At 32.4% G+C, this 20962-nt stretch overlaps 1 protein-coding gene across 1 annotated transcript in view; it reads right to left on the minus strand.

Moving 5' to 3' along the window:
• LOC106120802 (uncharacterized) overlaps window positions 1–20962 on the minus strand; it is a 92150-nt gene that overhangs the window by 29283 nt on the left and 41905 nt on the right. The window lies entirely within an intron of this gene.

Consider the following 20962-nt stretch of genomic DNA (forward strand, 5'->3'; position numbering starts at 1 on the left):
GATTGCTACGGTGTTTTTATTTTTATCATTTTTTTTATATCATAAGGTGGCAAACGAGCGAGCGGCCACCTGAAATCGCTGAAATAGCGAAGTGACCATTGCACAGAATGAAAACATTTTCCCCTTCCATGCATCCTCTCATCTGGAAAGTCCACTTCCACTTCCCATCCTTTCCTTATGAGAAAAAGGGTGGGAAGGGAAAGTGGACTAAATTAGGCCTCTGGGATGCACACTCATCTGACGAAACGCGGAATTGCTTCCACCTGACGCCTGACGGGAGAGCCGGGCCGATTCGTGCGAAGATGTTAAAGCGGGCTCTACCACTGTTTAATATGATGACGATATGTTTTATACACAGATTTTGGTCTCCGAAACCCATGATAATATTGAAAAATTTGTCTTTCCCATTATCTTAATATTAGTAGGTAATTTAACTAATTAGTGCTAAAAATCTAGTAGAAAATGTAATTTTAGAAAATATTTTCTACATTTTTTTTTAGTCATTGCATACCTTTGTATGTTCCGTCCTACTGACCTGCCTCAACAATACAGACGTCTGAATAATGAAAGCGAACACTGAATAAAAGAACCACACGTCTCTCTTCCTGCCATTGTACATGTCTTTAATTCACACTTGCATATTAAAACCTTTTCACGTACGTATTGAATCACTGAAGTCTTAATACTCTATCAAAAATCAAACATAAACAATTCACTTTTTTTTTATTCCAGAAGGCAGAGGGCCTAGTACTAATATTCGTGGGAAGTTTTTCGTAACGTCATCGACAAAATTATTTTGTTACATTTTGTCTATGATTCCGAAGGCGCGTGTCATAAAAATTCGTGATAAGCCCTCAAGTCACTTGATGTGAAGTGACTGCTATAATCCAACAAACTTATCTGACCCAGTGGACACAAATAGTTTTTTTTTATATTATAAGGTGGCAAACGAGCGAACGGCCACCTAAAATCGCTGAAATAGCGAAGTGAACGTTGCTCATAGACATACGGAATTGCAGATGCGTTGTCAAACTTTAATCGACAAATGAGAGGATGCACTATGAATATTTTCCTTTCTTATGCAACCCCTCATCCGGAAAATCTACTTCCACTTCCCATCCTTTCCTTATAAGAGACTGGGTGAGAAAAATTAGGCCTCCGGGACGCAATATTATAAATATTATATAACATATTAGCACCCCATTTTGTGAAAATTAAAAAAATGTCATAAGATCCTTATGCAGCTGTTTCGTCATATTTTTTTATGAAATTTTCTACACCTAAGTAGGTTTTACATATTTTCTGACATAATTAATTGTGATAGCAGCTTGTCTCATCGGATCAGATGTCCATGTCGAACTATATTTATGAACTTCTTATCTGAAATGAACGTTGACATTTCGCAAGTTATTGTCAGTTCCATGAGTTTTGACTTTTCGATTAACAAATGTCACTTTATCTAGGAAGCCGATTATATTAGTATGAGAAGGTGTATTAAGCCTCTATCAACATCCTTATTGCTTACATTGGATATGAGTTAATAGCTATCCGCCAAAGATTAATATTAAATATCTTTTTTCTTAAAAATAACACTATAAAAGCTTCAGAAACTGATATGTTACAGAATTCACTTGACATATAAGTTCACTGGGTTAAGGACTATCGAAACGCGTGATCGTTAGCTATGTTTTTATTGTATGACACCCTAAGGGTGGAAAAATATAACAAAGTACAAGTATTAATAAAATAAATAAGTAATAAATTTTAACAATACTTTCAAATTATTGTTGTATTGGATAGTATAATAGCGTGTTGTTGGTATCTACATAACTATAATTATACGTTTAGATATTTCTAGACATAAATATAACTCAATGGCTTGTAGGTTCAGATAACCGCAAAGAAAAATATTACCCGCAATTGCCCTACTTTACTCGACCCACAGCAAAATTATATTTATTCTATTGAAAACCGAAATTGCCTTTTTAGTGCTGCTTATTTTAAAATTAACTAAATTATGCATCGGTTTAGTTATTTTGTAAAGTGCAATTCATATCGGATACATATATAAATTTTATGTTAATATATTTTTTTGTATTCTATATTATCTTACTTATATTATAAATGCGAATGTTTGCGTGTATGGATGGATGTTTGTTCGATAGAGATCCAGAACGGGTATATGGATATCTCTGTTTGGTATAGATGTAGAAGATAGTCTGGAAGAACACATATTCTATTAAGTAAGCTATTTTTTAACTTCGTGATCACAGGGTCGAGGGCGGCAGCTAGTGTTTTCTTTTTAAAAATAACTATCCATAAATTAATTATACGAGGAGAAAGATCAAGCAAGAAATGAATAAGGGTATATGTAAAACTTGAGTCAAAGCATTCCTTAAGGTTCTATGTACATCCCGATTTCTTAGATGAAATCTTGAGTTTATGAATAATTTTATCGAAGTTTAGAGAGGGGTTGATAATTGGAAAAACTTCCGTTCGACCGGATTACGGAGAAAATATTTCCACTTCAATCGAGACTAAGAACGGACTGAATATTACTTGGAAGAGTAATTTGAATACATAAATAGTAGAAAAAATTAAGTATCCACGTAATCTCAAGCATATTTTTGAAAGCATTTTAAACATTATAGAGTTGGCATCACAGGGAACAGAAGAGCTGGTAGCAACCTCGGACAAAGTTTAGCTATTCAAAGAGGAAACGCTGCCAGTATCTTCGTAACTTTGCCTAAAGGGATATTCGTTCATAATATTTTATTTAATATCATAGATTTAATTTTAACTTTTTGAAATATATTTCGGCAATGGAACTCCACTGTTAGGCCCTTCGTACACAAGGCAACGGAAATGGTCGAAACTAATAGTGTACGGTTGCGGAGTGAGAAATGCGTTGCGAGCGCTCGGTACATACGTTGAATCGACGACGCAAATCATTTATTCAGTCAGTACAGGCTTAGCTAATACATGTGAACTTTATAGATTTGCTCGGCCATCTTGAAAATTGCAGCAACTTATCTCATGACGGTGTTGACTAACAGGTGTCGGGTTTTCTTTCTAAAATTATTTAGATTTCTCTACTTTTTAATTAGTAACTATTATGTACTTAATTTAAGTTGTAGTACCATGGATATTGAATACAGCTATCTGATATAAAGCTGAAGTCTGACGAGACGGCAAGTTGCTAACTTTGATAACGGAAGTGAACTCTCAAAGGCTGATAGTTAATTAATGTTAGAGAGAATGGAGGCGTGTTTATTTAATCCACACCACGTCATCGTATATTTCCTATTGTTGATTATTAGTTTGCAAGTAAAACGACGTTTTTCTTCTCTTTTTTCTATAAAAAAAATTTGGATGTTTGTCTCTAATGTGTTTGTAAAATATTAGCTGTCGCCTGCGACTTCATTCGCGTTAAAATAAAAAAAACTTAATTAGTAGCCTATGTGTTTTCCAGGCTATGTTCTACATCTATGCCAAATTTCTGTAAGATCTGTCCAGCCGTTCTGGAGGTACCTTCTAACAAACATCCATATAAACTTTTGCATTTATAATATTAGTAAGATAGTAAGATTAGATAGATTGTAATGGAACTTTGGTAGACTGTGGAGGATGTCAGAGAAGGTTTGTGACGTAAAAACCAGACGGACGGACAACAAAGTGATCCTATAAGGGTTCCGTTTTTTTCCTATGAGTTACGGAACCCTAAAAATTTAAATTACTATAAAATAACATACACTTTTTCGTAATTAATTTTGCGAACTTTCTTTTGTTTAAAATACAAATCGAAACTTATAAGTACACATGTAACAGTAAAAATAATACTTTCATAAACTATAACGTAAATTAATTTAAACCAGTTTCTATTAACATAAAAATATGAGTAGCGTTATTACTTGTAAATTGGAAATTGCAATTTTCTTTGGAGTAATAAAAAACAAAGTTACGAGCTTTATAATATTTATGAATATTTTATAGCGAGCCAGCTACAAATAGATAAATTGTACTTAACCCACGTAGCTTAGTACACAGGCAATTAAATATAACTTTATCTGTAAAACTATTATTAGGCTTATTTTATACTAGCTGTCGCCCGCGACTCCGTCCGCGTGTATATATAAAAAAAACTTAAAATATAGATAAGTTAAATAAAAGCTCTTCAAGGCATAAATTCGAAAAAAAAGAATAAATAGTATCCTATGTCCGTCTCCTGGCTCTAAGCTACCTTCTCAGCAATTTTCAACCATATCAGTAAAGCCGTTCTTGAGTTATAAATAGTGTAACTAGCACGACTTTCTTTTATATATAGATAAAAGTTACTTTTTTTTTAATTTAGGTATGTCCTACTCAAACCTTTTTAATTACCAAACCAGTTAATTATCAGTATATTGTAATAATTTAATGTTAATTATAAAGTATCATAACAACATTTATAAAGAAATTTATAATTATGGCAATACTAACTTTAACCCGTGACTTCGTTTGCGCTGAATTAAAAACAAAATAAGTAGCCTTATAGACCATGTGGTATATCAATGCCAAATTTAATGGAGATCTAACTTTTTTGGTTCATGTATTTTTTTCTTTTTTATAACATCCATTCCCGCTTGATGTATTGACAGAGAGATATAGGAATTTATTTTTATATTCATAGATTTTATCTTCTAGTTTATAAGCAATATAGAATAGTGATAATTATATTTTATAGGAATGACACACAGAATAACAAAAGTAATGTATCATACTCAGAGTTAATTGATCACAAAGGAAGCCTCTAACAGTGGTAGAGCCTGCTTTAACATCTTCGCACGAATCGGCCCGGCTCGCCCGGTGAAATACCACGACCACACAGAAGACAGGCGTGAAGTGGAAGCAATTCCGCGTTTCGTCGGATGAGTGTGCGTCCCGGAGGCCTAATTTAGTCCGTTTTCCTTTCCCACTCTTTTTCTTATAAGGAAAGGATGGGAAGTGGAAGTGGAAGTGGACTTTCCGGATGGGAGGATGCATGGGAAGGGAAAAATATTTCTTTTCTGTGCATCCTCTCCTCCGTCGATTAAATACCTTTAATAAGCCTACCGGCAACGCATATGCAGTTGCGTATGTCTATGGGCAACGGTCACTTTGCTACTTCAGCGATTTCAGGTGGCCGCTCGCTCGTTTGCCACCTTATGATATATAAAAAAAAGCCTCAAGCGTACGATTACTATAAAATCTTCAATAAGAGACTGCTTGATACAAATATTATATTAAAGTATCTTCCAGGAAAAAGCTTATCGTTTTTTTTGGTAGCGTCCTTTGATTAACTTGGAGGGAGTTATGTTAATATAAGGACTTTTTGGTCGGCACACATTCAGGCATGGCCGCTTCGTGAAAGGAATCTTAATAACCTGTTTATCGTCAGCTGATGTAGGTAATATCGTTGGCTATTTTATAGCACTTTTGTATAGATATAACATTTATTATACAGATAAGTATAATGTCGTTGGGTATTAAATTTATACCACTTTTGTATAGATATAACATTTATTATAAAGATAAGTATACAAGGTTTTTTTATATGAAACTGAACTTAATTTCATGTTTATATAGGGTGTCCCAAAAGGTTACGTACATAGGAAGGGGAATGATAGGGGTCGTCACAAGGGTCACCAGAAAAATAAAATAAAAATTCCCCTCTGGGTATTAAAAAAAAATAAATGGCATTTTTTAAAAACTTAAAATTTTTACACCTTCTGGGGCAATTTTAATTTTCTTTAAAATCTTTGTTAATTGTATTGTTTTATTTTATTTCATATTGATAAAGGGTTATTGACGATAACATAATAGCTTTTTTTTAAATGTAGCAATATTTGTAGGTCATTGGTTACAAAATTGCCCCAGAAGGTGTAAAATTTTTAAGTTTTTAAAAATGCCCTTTATTTTTTTAATACCCAGAGGGGAATTTTTATTTCATTTTTCTGGTGACCCTTGTGACCACCCCTATAATACCCCTTCCTATGTACGTAACCTTTTGGGACACCCTGTATAATGATAAATTAAGTGTGTTTTTGTTGTAGTAAATATACTAAATATGCTTACTCTTACGCACTTATTGTTCCTCTTTTATCATTAATTACTATATTAACCCAACTGTTCGAATACTTCTATAAAATAACTTAATCATATCTTACTAATATATATACGAAAGTTTAGATGGATGGATGTTTGTTAGAAGGTATCTCCAGAACGGTTTAATGGATCTTAATTAGATTTGACATTAAAGACATAGGGTACTAATTTAGTTTTTTTTTAATCTTGCGCGACAATAGTAGTAGTAACATAATGCGAATGAAACCCTTGAAGGGAATGAATCCTGAACGGTTCAACAAATATTGATGAAATTTGACATAGATATGGATCATAGTATGGAAGAACACATAGGCTATTAATTAGGTTCTTTTAGTCTTGCGAGTACGGCGTCGCAAGCGACAGTTAGTAACAATATAATTAATAAATAAAATAACATGTCTTGCTAGTAGTACAGGAAAGTTTACGCACTGTTTAGAGTTTTAGTATTAAGAAAATATTGTAGACTGTTGTACGATATCATTTCATACTATTATCACGTAACAGCTTTTCGAACGTGTGCGTAAAAAGAGATAAATTCTGACATAAACATGTCTATTGAAATGCGAATTCAACCAGATGTTTGCTCGTTTAGCAAACGCGTCGATAAAGTATTTGCAAACAACATTTATGATCAGAATGGAAAATTACATTCGTTTTTACATTTTACTGCTCTTTGACGGTAAAATTACTTATAATTTTTTTTATTCCATTTAAAAAAAAATTAACATTTCAAAAGATACTAGTATATTTAAGGTTCCGTACCTCATAGGAAAAAAACGGAACCCTTATAGGATCACTGTTGCCCGTCCGTCTATCTGTCAAGACCCTTTTACTCAAAAACGCGTGAATGTATCAAGCTGGAATTTATTTATAAAATAGTCAACTTACTTTACACAAAACTTTAACGCGAAATTCTATTGTCGAAATATATTAAAACATAATATACACATTTAAACAGAGTGTGCGTTTAACAGTGGAAGCCTACGTTTATCATAATATAATTTCACACATGACAATGTTTAACTCACTTTATTCTATATTTTTTATTAAACACATAATGTACAATATGTCTTTAACTACTCGCATAGGAGAATTAACCCAAAATAACTTGATCGAAATCAATATCTTTCAATGTTCGAGTTCAAGGTTCCGATCTATCAAAAATTAATACGTTAAGGCTATTTCTGTTACTTGAATACTTCCTCGACATTTCTGACAGTAATCAAATTAATTATTAGTTACTAAAATTAATACGTATTTCAATATTATTACTTTTCCAAAAAAGAAAAAAAACTTTATTCAAAACGATGACTATAAACTGAAAGATACATTCAGAGAAGTTTATTAGTTTACAATAGAGTTGATTTCAAAGAGACTGAAGAACTATTAAACTACGAGTTATCTGCTGAATTAAAAAAAATAGACCCACAAGCAAGCATTACATTTTGGTCAAAAAAAATCAAAACCGGAGCACCAGGAATGAAGTAACATGGTAACACATAAAAATAAAGACGAATTGATAACCTTTGTCTTTTTAAAATCGGTTAACAAGAGCAATACTCTTCTTAGATCCCACTATTTGGTCTGGATATTTAACCGAGAAGGAATAACCGTTGTGACAATGTTATTTAGTAGTTCTTTTACACCATGCCATTACAGCCTACACAAACAAATGCATTATTCAGGCATATTCATGCAACATATATTCCTAGAGGCTCTGACGTGATAATACTAATAAATATGAAGCCCATAACTTTCATAACAAGGAAAATCGTTTATTTTTCTTTTTGCGTCACAAAATTAATCCACGGTAGGTATATTTTTGCGAAAACATTGATCCGCTAACGCTGTTCCGTGATATATTATCTATATACGAGTATAATATAATAAAAGAAAGTCGTGTTAGTTACACTATAACTCAAGAACGGCTTTACCGATATGGCTAAAAATTGGTGAGGAGGTAGCTTAGAGCCAGGAGACCGACATAGGATACTATTTATTCATTTTTTTTCAAATTTATGCCTTTAACAGCTGCTTTTTATTCTTTATATATCCTCGCGGACGGAGTCGCGGGCGACAGCTAGTTAGTTATATATGTTTTTGTATTTATATATATAATGAATTTCATATTAAAAGTATAATCGTTAAGATTTAAATTATATGTCATCAGTTCACTATACATCTGAGGGGTTCGGAGCCTACCCTAAGTCAGGGGTGACTCGGCCAGAGTCAACCACGCTGACTCAGTGCGGATTGACTTATATCTTTGAATTACTGCAGACATGTGCAGATTGCATCATTTTATTTAGAATTTTTGCTATTACAAATAATAGTAAGTAGTATACAACAGAACTTGCCATCTATTGACAGTTGAGTCAAATTGCTTTATATTGACACTAACACAGAATGACGATGAAACTTCGTTAGATTATTTTCTGACGTAAAACAAAAGGCATTTTACTAAAGTAGAAAAATAACTTTATCGAAAATAATTCTTATTGTTTTCCTTTCGTAAAAATTGTTCAATAATCTTTTAAATGTTTCTTGATTTGTTATTTTTTTTTCGTAAATCAATTGTCAAAAAGAACTACAGGGATTACAAAGTAACTAAGTAAACGTCGCTCAAAACTTTTTCCGAATACGTAAGGTTTTTCAAGACATTTTTCTATTCATAGATATTTACATATACAGGATGTCCCAAAAGGTTACGTACACCTTCTGGGGCAATTTTGTAACCAATGACCTACAAATATTGCTACATTTAAAAAAAAAGCTATTATGTTATCGTCAATAACCCTTTATCAATATGAAATAAAAAAAAACAATACAACTAACAAAGGTTTTAAAGAAAATTAAAATTGCCCCAGAAGGTGTACAATTTTTAAGTTTTTAAAAAATGCCATTTATTTTTTATAATACCCAGAGGGGAATTTTTATTTTATTTTTGTGGTAACCCTTGTGGCCATCCCCTCTCATCCCCCTTCCTATGTACGTTACCTTTTAGGACACCCTGTATATACTTAAACTTATTAGCCTGAATATATTTATAATAAATTTTAGACAACAATTGAATCTCAATATGTTTAACACCAAACTGTAATACAATATTAGCAAACGAATTAATACTTATTCAGAACATTTACAGAGACACCGATTTCAATTAAGTTTAAGTTATCAAAGCCGTAGAACTGAGAACAATGAATCATCTACGAAAACCCTCTTGAGATTAGGTTACTTCAATTTAATTATAACATCACTTACAACTTCAAATTCAAGTACTTCTATATTAACTACAAGGATACCTACCAATCACATAGGGTAAGCACATAAAGTTTTATAAGGCATCATTTTGGCTTAATTTTTTAAGACTTTCATCATCAGCTATACGTCCCCACTGAGGGGCTCGGAGCCTACCCTAAGTTGAGGATGACTAGGCCATAGTCAACCATGCTGGCCCAGTGCAGGTTGGTTGACTTCACACATAACTTTGAATTTATTCGCAGATATGTGCAGGTTGCATCACGATGTTTTCTATCACGGTAAGAACGTCGGATAAATGTACACATTGGTACATGGCGGGATTCAAACCCAGGACCTGCAGATTACAAGTCAAGTGTGAAACCCCTGAGCCACAGACGCTCTCTGTCTTTTTACGACTTAAGTAGCCTGATTGCGCTTGATCCTATAAGTGGGACGGGAATTTATTTCTTTGACTGTACCAACTCAGAAAAACACATCCACCATAATAATTGCGTGATTAAAAAAAATATATATACAGATTTTTATTTATAATTTTTTTCTATTTTCATCTTAAATTTTTCCTGCTACAAGATATGATTCTTCATATATTTGGAACAGAGATTACACGTTTGTTATTCTTTATATGACTTAAGCTTTTTATTCGTTAAAAATATAAAGATACACTTTCTTAAAAATACATATAGTGGAAAATGAAATGTAAATAATGTTCCATTTGTGTTAAGAAAGCGACATCACAACGCTCCGAGTGTTTGCTTACTAATAGCTGCATTGCACAAAGTAAACATCGTACATACAAGAGAACGGTATCGTCTTTCATATAACAGTGACATGTTACCTTGACATTATAGACATTGATCGATTTATGTTTTTTTTATTATAAGGTGGCAAAGGAGCAAGTGGCTAAATTCGCCGAAATGGCGAAGCAACCGCTACTAACAGACATCATGCAGAAGCGTTGCATCGTTTTAATCGACGAAGGAGTCGATGCAAAGAAAGAGGTTATTTCCCCTTACTATACGTCCCCTTCTCTATCAAATCCATTTCTCTTATTTACCCTTTTCGTATAAGAAAAGAGGACCAACATTAGCCAACTGTCACACAGAAGAAACGTGTGGAATGGGAGCAATTCCGCGTTTTTTCCGATGAGCTCTCTCTACTTCCCCTTCCCACACTTTTCTTACAAGCAAAGGATGGAAAGGGGAAGTAGAGAATGAGACACGTAGGAGATGTATGAAAGGGGAAAACATTTTCATTCTGTGCATCCTCTGTCGATTAAAGATTGTCTATGGGGAGCAGTCGTTTTGTTAAATCGGCCATTCGGTTCGTTTGCCACCTAATAATATAAAACAAAGATAGTGTTTTGAAGTTTATGGATCGTTGTTTCTGTTTTTTTTTTCAGCCGTAAGTCGCCCACTGCTGGGCATAGGCCTCCCCCAAAGATCGCCACGATGACCGGTCCTGTGCTATCCTACCTATGCATCCAGGTCGCTCCCGCAATCTTGACCAGGTCATCGGTCCATCTTGCGGGAGGCCTGCCCACGCTTCGTCGACCTGTTTCTGTCTATTGTAATTAATTGCTTTCTCTTCCGACAAGAGATAAATCATATCAACGAATTATTTGAAGACAAGAGAATTTATTGCGTAAACCGAAAATTGTGTTGCTTAAAATATTCAGAAGTTCGCAATAAGCACATTTTATGTTATACTAGCTGTCGCAAGCGACTTCGTTCGCGCGGGATTAAAAATAATTGTTGGCCGATTCTCAGACCTACTCAATATGCTCACAATATTTCATGAGAATCGGTCAAGCCGTTTCGGAACAGTATGGGAACGAAAATTGTAACACGAGAATTTTATATATAAGATTACTGATGCCATGCCTTACATTTACTAATATTATAAATTCGAATGTTCAGATGGATGGATGTTTGTTTGAATGTATCTCCAAAGCGGCTGTATAGATTTCGCTGAAATTTGGCATAGATGTAGAACATAGTCTGGAAGAACACGTAGGCTACTAATTAGGTTTTCTTAAAATTCCTTACGGACGGAGTAGCGAGCGACAGCTAGTATTACATAAATGCTTGAATACTTATTGAACGTGTTATTAAGACTTTAAAAAAGTTTGATACCTTTGTAGTAACAATACAGTTAGCTAATTTGAAAATGAATGTAAACTCAATAAGGAATGCAAACATAATGAACGTTTCGGACATATTTACTGGGCGGCCACACAAGTCTCTGTTGTTATGTTTGTTTGTTCAACAAAACGTGAAGCGTGTGTTTCCATTGTCAAAAAACTTAGACAAAAACATATTGTTATCTCTGCTTTATTATAGAGAATAAGCGAGATGGCTTTATTTGTATAATACATAGATAATTGTGTTTCAATTCAATTAATGTATCATTTTAATAAATTAATAAAAAAAAAACATTTTTCTTCTATGTAACTATTTCTTTATAGTGCGGCTATGTAATTTTTAATTTAGTTTTTCCATCTCAAAAATACGATTAAAAGAAAACTATTAATTACTAGCTTATACACACGGCTCTGTCCATGCTGAAAAAAAAAACTTATAAGCATCCGATGTGTTCCAGATTATGTTCTACATCTGTGCCAAATTTCATCAAGATCCGCAAAGCCTCTTTGGAGATATCTTCTAACATGCATCCATCCATCCATTCGCATTTATAATATTAGTATGATATTTTTTATCAATTTTATTTATTACTTTGTACTTAAATCTTCTTAACAGATACAACTTTTTCCAGGTCAAAGCTTTTAATGCCAACAGAACCCTTTTGTTTCACCCGAAACATTTTTACTTCGGAGAATTTAGTACAAATATTTAACTCATTTACAAGGGTCTACTGAATTTGAATTTAGTCGATTCGATACTTCTAATAGCTAATAATAGCTAATAAAATTAAATAAATTTACTACATTGAGTTTTCTTGCATTACAATACTTTATATAAATAAGTACGATGTTAGCGACTAGCTGCACGCAATTAAGAAAAAACTTAATAAGTAGCCTATGTCTTCCAGATTATGTTCTACATCTGTGCAAAATTTCATCGAGATCCGTTGAACCGTTCTGGAGATACTTTCTACTGTACATCCATCCATCCATACATGTATATCGCATTTTTCATATTCGATTCAAACGTTATAACAACCATACATACATCGGCGTCAGTTTCTAATTTTCCGATGATGCTATGATATATAGACACAGTTCACAGGAATTAACCCATTAGTGCATAACGTTCGATAAATCGGACGACAATAAAATTGTTATTTTAGGAGTTATATATATTTTACTAACCGTTTATTTTTTTTAAGCAGTAGTGTAATATATATGAAGTGGTAATACTGTTGGTATAACATTCCGGGAAGCGATTTATCGAACGGGTTATAAAATCTAAACTTTCATATTGATTAAATATTTTATATAATTTAATGGTCAAATACACTCGAAATGAAAATATAATATTACAGTGATCATAGTGAAAAAGGCGTTTATAAACTTTATGCACTAATGGGTTAATAAAAAATAATAATTTTCTAAGAATACTATTTTTAAACATTATTAGTTAAAATCCTTTTGCGCGAATGACGTGCTTTCGTTACAACGTCCAGTGTCAGAATGAATAGTGAGGGGACATAAACGTCGATATTTTAGTAAGGCTAGTGTTGAGCCAATACACTGCTCCATTTTCGGATTTTCTTCCTAACACTATTTACTACCTTTAGATAATACGTAGTTATTGATGAGTTAATTAATTAGGATTGTATTCAGGGGACCGGACAATTTATTAGTCGAAACTGATGAGGTAACATTAATTATATAAGATACTCGTAGATTAAGCTTTCAGTGACAGTGCGTTATAGAAGTACTTCTTAGTATCATCATCAGCTCACTATACGTCCCCAAAGAGGGGCCCTGAGCCTACCCTCAAATCAAGGGTGAAGCATATAAATGCAATAAAAAATAATATAACTACTAGCTGTCGCCCGCGACTCCGTCCGCGCAACGTAAGTAATGAGCAACCTATGTTTTCTTCCAGACGTTGTTCGGTGCCAAATTTCATCAATTTCCGTATATACCTTCAGATAAACATCCATCTAAACATTCGCATTAATAATATTAGTATGATATCTTACTACAATATATGTCTTTATTGAAATGGCTACTAATATTTTCTTCTTTTAAGAAACATCAAAGACTTTGAAGCAATATAATTACGACATACTGTACTTATAAATAAAGTGTCGGGAAGAAAATTATTTAAAATAGTCCCAGGACTTGTTTTGTTGTTAGATGTTTTTCATTTCATATCATTGAAGCTTAGTTTTGAGAAATATATATCATCTCTTACCAAGTTCAAAGTTTTCGTGTTTAACACGAGTGGAATGTACGTAATGTTTCGACAACTTTCCCAGACGATGGAAACTTCGATGAATGTTTGTGTCAAAAGCTGGAAATGTTCATTAGCAAGTTGCCACCGCCCGCAAATTGTAAAGTTAATTTCAAATACAAAATGAAGTCTACGGTAGATTTTTTATGAAAATTATTTAAGCAGTCATGAGTTAGAATATTAATTGAATTATGCATTAAAATAATAGTTTGTATACTTAAATAGACAAACTTTTTATTTAGTCTAGCTAATTACTGACATTAGAAATAGGTATAGGATATAGTCACTAAGCTAGATAACACTATGTTAAAACCACATCACGACTTAACATAAGATGTGGTAGCTGTTAACTAATCGTTTTTCTTTTAACCGTTGATTTCTAAGTCCTATATCTTCTATATACTATTTATAACTCAAGAACGGCTTTACCGATATGGCTGAAAATTGGTGAGGAGGTAGCTTAGAGCCAGGACGGATATAGGATACTATTTATTCATTTTTTTATCATTCGATAAATGCCTTGAAGTGGTGCTTTTTATTTAACTTACTAATATTATAAATTCGAATGTTTAGATGGATGTGATGTGATGTGAATGGATGGATGGGTGTTTGAAGATATCTCTAGAACGGCAGAACGGATCTCGATTAAATTTGGCATAAGTATAGAACTTTGTTGCTTGCTTGCTTGCTAGTGTTGCGCCGATAAACCGGCATTGTGTCGGATTTTCTTCATAACAATACGCATATCTTTCACACAATCTATCTATACTTGTACTGCACAATATTATATTGATAAATTGACTTCCTTCCACGGTCATTATTTTAAATGGCACTATCAATTCGTACCATATTGCGCTATTCATTATTCCTAACCTTCTGTATTATGTTACACAGTACTGTTAAGAGGCTCGTTACATGCTTTTAGAAACAGAAGCCTAGTGTTAACTTTTATCTCTCAAAGTCGAATCAACTTGAAGGCAAGCTAAAATGAACCTTGTGCCAAATGAAATAAGGTCTTTTGTTTATATGTTTTAATATTTATAATATAAAGTCCGCTACACGCGTTTAAGTTGTTTACAAAAGTGAAAACTATACAATATAATTTAATGATGAAATTTTATCTACTGTACAATCAAAACTGTGTAATGTACTTACGTAAAATGTAAAACTTTAGTATCTTAACTGATTGATTAATTATAATTTTATTTCATTACTTTTCAATTTTAAACTCTTTGGAAAATTTCCAATGAGTTAAAAGGACTTTAACGGGAAAGTAGAGGTATGAACCCCCGATGGGCTCGAAACTAGTCGGTGCCGTCACCGGACGTATATACGTGAGTGTTTAGCCGTGTTTATATATCAGTTTAGTATAATGTCTCACGAAAGTTTGAATGAGTTAAAAGGAATTTTCGGAAAATTCTATTAAATCTTCCTTCACGACTTTCTGATTTCAATTTCTTAGTAAAGATATTTTGAGAGTAATTTTCGTCTTTGTTTTTGTTATACTAAGAGGAGGAGGGAAAGCCTATTAACAACAAACAATCCGTTCGTAATTGTTAAACTTTGTCATAACATTTTCTTGAAAATTAATATAATTAGAATCAAAGCGATTAAAAATTCGGTATAAAATATTTAAATGATTACATTAAAGTTTTCAATTATTCTAATTGTTAGTTATTTATTTATATTATTAGCTTTTAAAGCTTAATAAATACTATGAAAAGTAATATTAAAAATTTAGTTTTTTTTTTTAATTTAACTTTACCAATTTGTTCCATTAGTCAAATCATATAATTTGATATCCATATTTAAGAAACAATAAAAAGGTCCCTTTGGCCATTTTGTATTGGTAGTCATCTTATGTTTATTTATAGTACACCGTATTCTACTAGTCAAGACCTTTTATTTGATACCCATGTTGGGTTACAAAAATATGTCATCCGCCATTTTGTAATGGCGGCCATCTTGGAGTATTCATAGTGTGCTCTACTAGGCAAGCCCTTTTTAATATACTTGTTTAAATTAAGTAATATTTTATTCAATTAATAGCTAATTTAAGTAACCTATAATAATTAAATATATTTCTCACATTAAAACTATACTAAGAGGCTCTCAAACACTAAACAAATCTAACCGTGGGTTTCTGAAAAAAAATTTCTTTATGAAAAATATCGCCATCCCTGTCATTTTCTTTGACAAAACAGAGATAGAAATAAGTTTTAAACAGGGATTTTGGTTTCATAGACCAACGGTAAGTTGGGCAGTTGAAGTCAATATAAATTTGGTTTTGCTTTTTTCACAAAGGAAAGGCTAACGAAGGTATTTGAATTCATATTGTTACAGTTGTCTAACGTCGCAGTTTGAATTTTAATGTGTATTTTGTAGTTGGCGGTCGCTGGAATAGAAATATGGGAACGTAAAAATCCTTTACCAAAAAAATGTTGAATAATTAAATTAAACCGTTTAAAATAAAAAAAAAACGTAATTAAATATATAATTAAATAATAGTGCATTTAAACGTGCTTATCTGCATTTTAAATTACTTTATTGCACCGTACTTAGGTATCGTGGCTATAGCTCGTAGGCGACCGGTAGACGACACCTTCACGACAACTAATATATAAATGCAAATGTTTAGATTGGTGTGTTTTTTTTATACTCGGACGGAGTCGCGGGCGACAGCTAGTATGTAAAAAACTAAAGTTAGTAAAGTTGACACTTGATGCATAAAATATAATTTTTCGCCAATTTTAAACGTCTACCTCAGTCAATTTAATCAAAGACCACTTTAACTGACAGTCTGGACGGAAACGAATTCATTCGACCCGAAAATGCTTTGAGAATTCACATTCAAAAATAACTTTTATATATATTTTTGATTGCTCTTTTGAAACGTAAAGCTCTGTCACCAATCGAATGTGAAACGTAAATAAAATCATACGTATTTTTAACTTTTTAGCAAAGTTGAAAACCGATTTTTGTAAAAATATCTCTGAAATTTGATGCTCTATGCCAGTGGTTCCCAATCATACTAATATTATAAATGCGAAAGTTTGTGTGTGTGTATGTTTGTTACTTCTTCACACTCAAACACCTGGACCAACTGGATGATGACCGTAATAAAATAAAATTTTGGAAATTGTTCTTGTTTAAACTGATAGCCGTACGTAACCCCTTGATGAGCCTTCACGTACCCCTGGGGGTAAGCGTTCCACTAATACACAAAACTCTGCTCTATGTAAATTGTTTGAAAAGACCAAAGATGCTACAGTTAAATAATCAATACTCTTTTCAATCTACCAATTACAAATCTATTGAAATCGTAAATGAAACAGCATAGTTTAGTACTAATTATGTTGTACTAGCAGTCGCCCGCAACTCCGTCCGGCATTAGCCTAAAGCCTTCTTCTATAAATGGACTATGCAACAAAAAAAAATTCAAATCAGACGAGTAGTTCCTGAGATTAAAGCGTTTAAACAAACAAACAAACTCTATAATATTAGTATAGATTTTTATATTATTAAAAGGGAAATTATAAAACTGAAAATTATTCTTAGTATATGCCCATTGATATTAATGTAAGCTTTGCGTCTGAACGTCTTCGGATACGTTATGTTTCACGTAATAATATTTTTTTGCCCTTGCTATGCCTTACTATGATCGACTAGACTACTAGTCTTTGTCATGGTTTGACTAAGAAATATTTACCTTTGCATAACCTAACAACCTTTATATATCCAGTACTTTCTAATATACTCTACGTCATATATTAATATAGTATGTCTCATAAAACTGTTAACACATGCATCGTCTGCATCAAACCATCATAAATCATGCAACACATGTTGTTGACTGTACAGTCAAAGAATTAAATTCAGTTCCCACTTAGCATCTCAATACAGTAAACTTGATAATTGATATTGCTCCATAACACCGATAATTTGGTATGTATTTACGTTGCTTTTTTTCTTGGAATTCATTAGGTTTTATTAGATTATATTTCACCGATGGGTAGGTAATTAACGTCCTTGACTGTGCATCTCATAAATACGTGTTCTGTAAATAGAATTCTTGGAAGAATGATTTATCCATTCATTGTTTCATAATGAACTTTCTAGCCAGTATTTTTATTTTGGAATATTTTCAATTAACTCGCTAACAAAAAACCTCATCGCAACTTTATATTGCCGTTATTTTTCTTAAAAAGAATTGACGTTGATTACAAAAAAGGAAGTATTTTTGCTGGCCAGTTGCTTAGAATAAATTTTACCGTATTTTTGTATGAAAATTCATTTAACATTTTAGGTTTAAACTTTACTCTTTATAGTTTTAATATGAATTATAATTTAACTTAAATAGTTTTATTTGGTTATCTTACAACATTTGCAGGTAAAAACATTTCTAGTTGCTAACATCAGATAATTTCTTTAAAAGGTTAATAGTTAGTATGTAATTATATGTAATTATTTATTTATTTGAATTGAAATTAAACTAGAAATCTATTGAATTTTTATCGTTTAATATTTTTCATAAAATAAAGAATGATTGAAATAAAGAAGATGAAATAAGTTTTCAAGTCATCAAAATAAGCGTTTCTTCTGCTTCGTTTGACTGAACTTTTGAACTTCGATAAGACATTGCAACTTTCAAGGCTAATTCAGAAATAAATTTCCTTCGTAACTTCACTTAGCAGTGGCATCCGTCTTATAAAAAGATAAAAAATTAGTACTTAAATATATGATCAATGAATGAATTGAGACCCTTATTCTTCAATATAAGACTATTTTGCCTACATTTATACTTACATACATAGAGTTGCATAACTGTAAAAAACAATTACCAATAGTCAGGAAGAAAATCCGACACGATGTCGGTGTACTGGCACAACACTAGCCTGACTAAAATGTCGACGTTTATATCCCCACACTAATCATTCTCACTCTTGATTTTGCAATGTAAGCGCGCCATTATTATACAATACGATTAATTAGATTACACTATCTTTCACTATCCTAGAAAACTTAATTAGTAACCTATGCGTTCTTCCAGACTATGTTCTACATCTATGCCAAATTTCTGCGAGACCCGTTCAGCCCTTCCGGAGATAACTTCAAAGAAACATCCATCCATCTAAACATTTATAATATAATTAAAATTTAAAAATAAATACTTCAATATTCCCCAATCGTACCTAATTTTAGACTATTATTTATGAGAATCCTTTGTCGCGAATCGCGCGCTTTCATATGTCAGAATGATTAGTGAGGAGACATACATCGACATTTTAGTAAGGCTAGTGTTGTGTCAGTACTCAGTGTAGGGTTTTCTTCATAACACTAAAAATAATTACTTTTGCGTAATATTTTACATCTCGCTCAATAACATTTGAATTTATATTAGAATTGATCTTTTACGTTAGGATACAATTTTATTGCGTACGTATTTAGGCATTAAGCTAATATTCCGGTGCAAATTGAGTTTCAAGGTTTCCAATTTGATTGATTACGATCGGGGTCGTGATTAATGGAGGTGAAAACATATTTTGACATCTTGTCGAACCTGATCTTAAGATTCACCTCCGCTTTAGTTAAGAGAAATATAAATAAATTATTGCGCATAAAAATGTTTTTGAAAAAAAATACTTCTATTGTTGGTTTGCAGTGCATTCAAAGATATAAGTTCTTAACTTTGTTCCGTTTGAAAAAATTAAGAAAACAAATGTTTTTTTAGATTTTTTCAGCAGTGGGACAGATAGGTAAAGATTTACTTCTACTTAATTAAGATTAGAAAGAGAAAGGTATATCTGAATATTATTTTTATACTTCTTTTGTAAAAACACAATACACAAATCAGCCATCAATGTTCGAAATATGACAATCGATTGGCACAAAGACCCCAATAACAAAATAGCGTATATTGTTGTAACTTGGAAAGAAAAAAATTGTTGGTCGAAAAGATCTTTACCTTTCTCAGTCTTCTTGACCCAATCTTTTTGTGAAAGGTCGCATGTCTAGACGATAGTAACTTATTTTCATTAAAAAAGACATTTTCATTTTGGTCTTTTGCAGCTTCTTTTGTTTGCAGGTTTTTATTTGCGATGGTACTTGTCATCGTATCGTACTTCTAACTAATTTTATAACTGCAAATATATGGACGGATATTTGGATGTAACTCATATCCGAAACGTATGGTCATGCCTAGACTATGTCTATACATAAGATTATCTTTCAGGTGTTTTTTTATATCATAAGGTGGCAAACGATCGAGCGGCCACCTGAAATCGCTGAAATAGCGAAGTACTTGCCCATAGACATACGCAATTGCATATGCGTTGCCTACCTTTAATCGACGGAGAGTATGCACAGAAATAAATATTTTTCCTTCCCATGCATCCTCTCAACCGGAAAGTCCACTTCCACTTCCCATCATTTCCTTAGAAGAAAAATGGTGGGAAGGGAAAAAGGACTAAATTAGGCCTCCGGGACGCAAGGTGTTCTTTTAACTAAAATTTACATTGAAAGACTAGATTTAAGTACTTACAAACAATGCATAGTTATACTACGAAATAAAGTAGTTATTGCGATTTATTCTAGTCTCTTAATTCCATAGCAATAGCCGTCGCCCGCGACTCCGTCGGCGCAGAATTGAAGATAAGTTAATAAGCCTATGTGTTCCATACTATGTTCTATGTGGCAAATTTCATAAAGATCCGTTAAACCATTCCAGAGAGATCCATCCATCTATCTAAGCTTAAGCATTTGTAATATTTTGTTGCAGTTAAAGGAAAAAGAAAATACAACGATTCAATGATTTCTTCTTTAGCTTAAAACATAATAAATTGTTATAGCGACTAATAATATTAAATTACTTAAAACTTTGAACGTTCAGCTAACTTTGTTGTCGATGTACGAAGTTTTATAGTCGTAAAGATCTTTATACATTAGGGAAACAAGGATCGAAAAAGTTTAGTGTCCGGACAACAGATTTAAACCATTATTATAAGATATTTTGTAGAAAAGCAAAGAATAAAGTTAAAAAAGACTAAGTTAGTAAAAATTATTTTATAGTGATTGTATATTTTTATAAAGTTGTATGTATGGTACATAATACAAAATGAACATAAGGGTTAATTTAAAATTAGACAAAGAGCCAAGTT

Source organism: Papilio xuthus, unplaced genomic scaffold (genome assembly GCF_000836235.2).
Source record: "Papilio xuthus unplaced genomic scaffold, Pxut_1.1 DF826949.1, whole genome shotgun sequence".
NCBI classification, from domain to species: domain Eukaryota; kingdom Metazoa; phylum Arthropoda; class Insecta; order Lepidoptera; family Papilionidae; genus Papilio; species Papilio xuthus.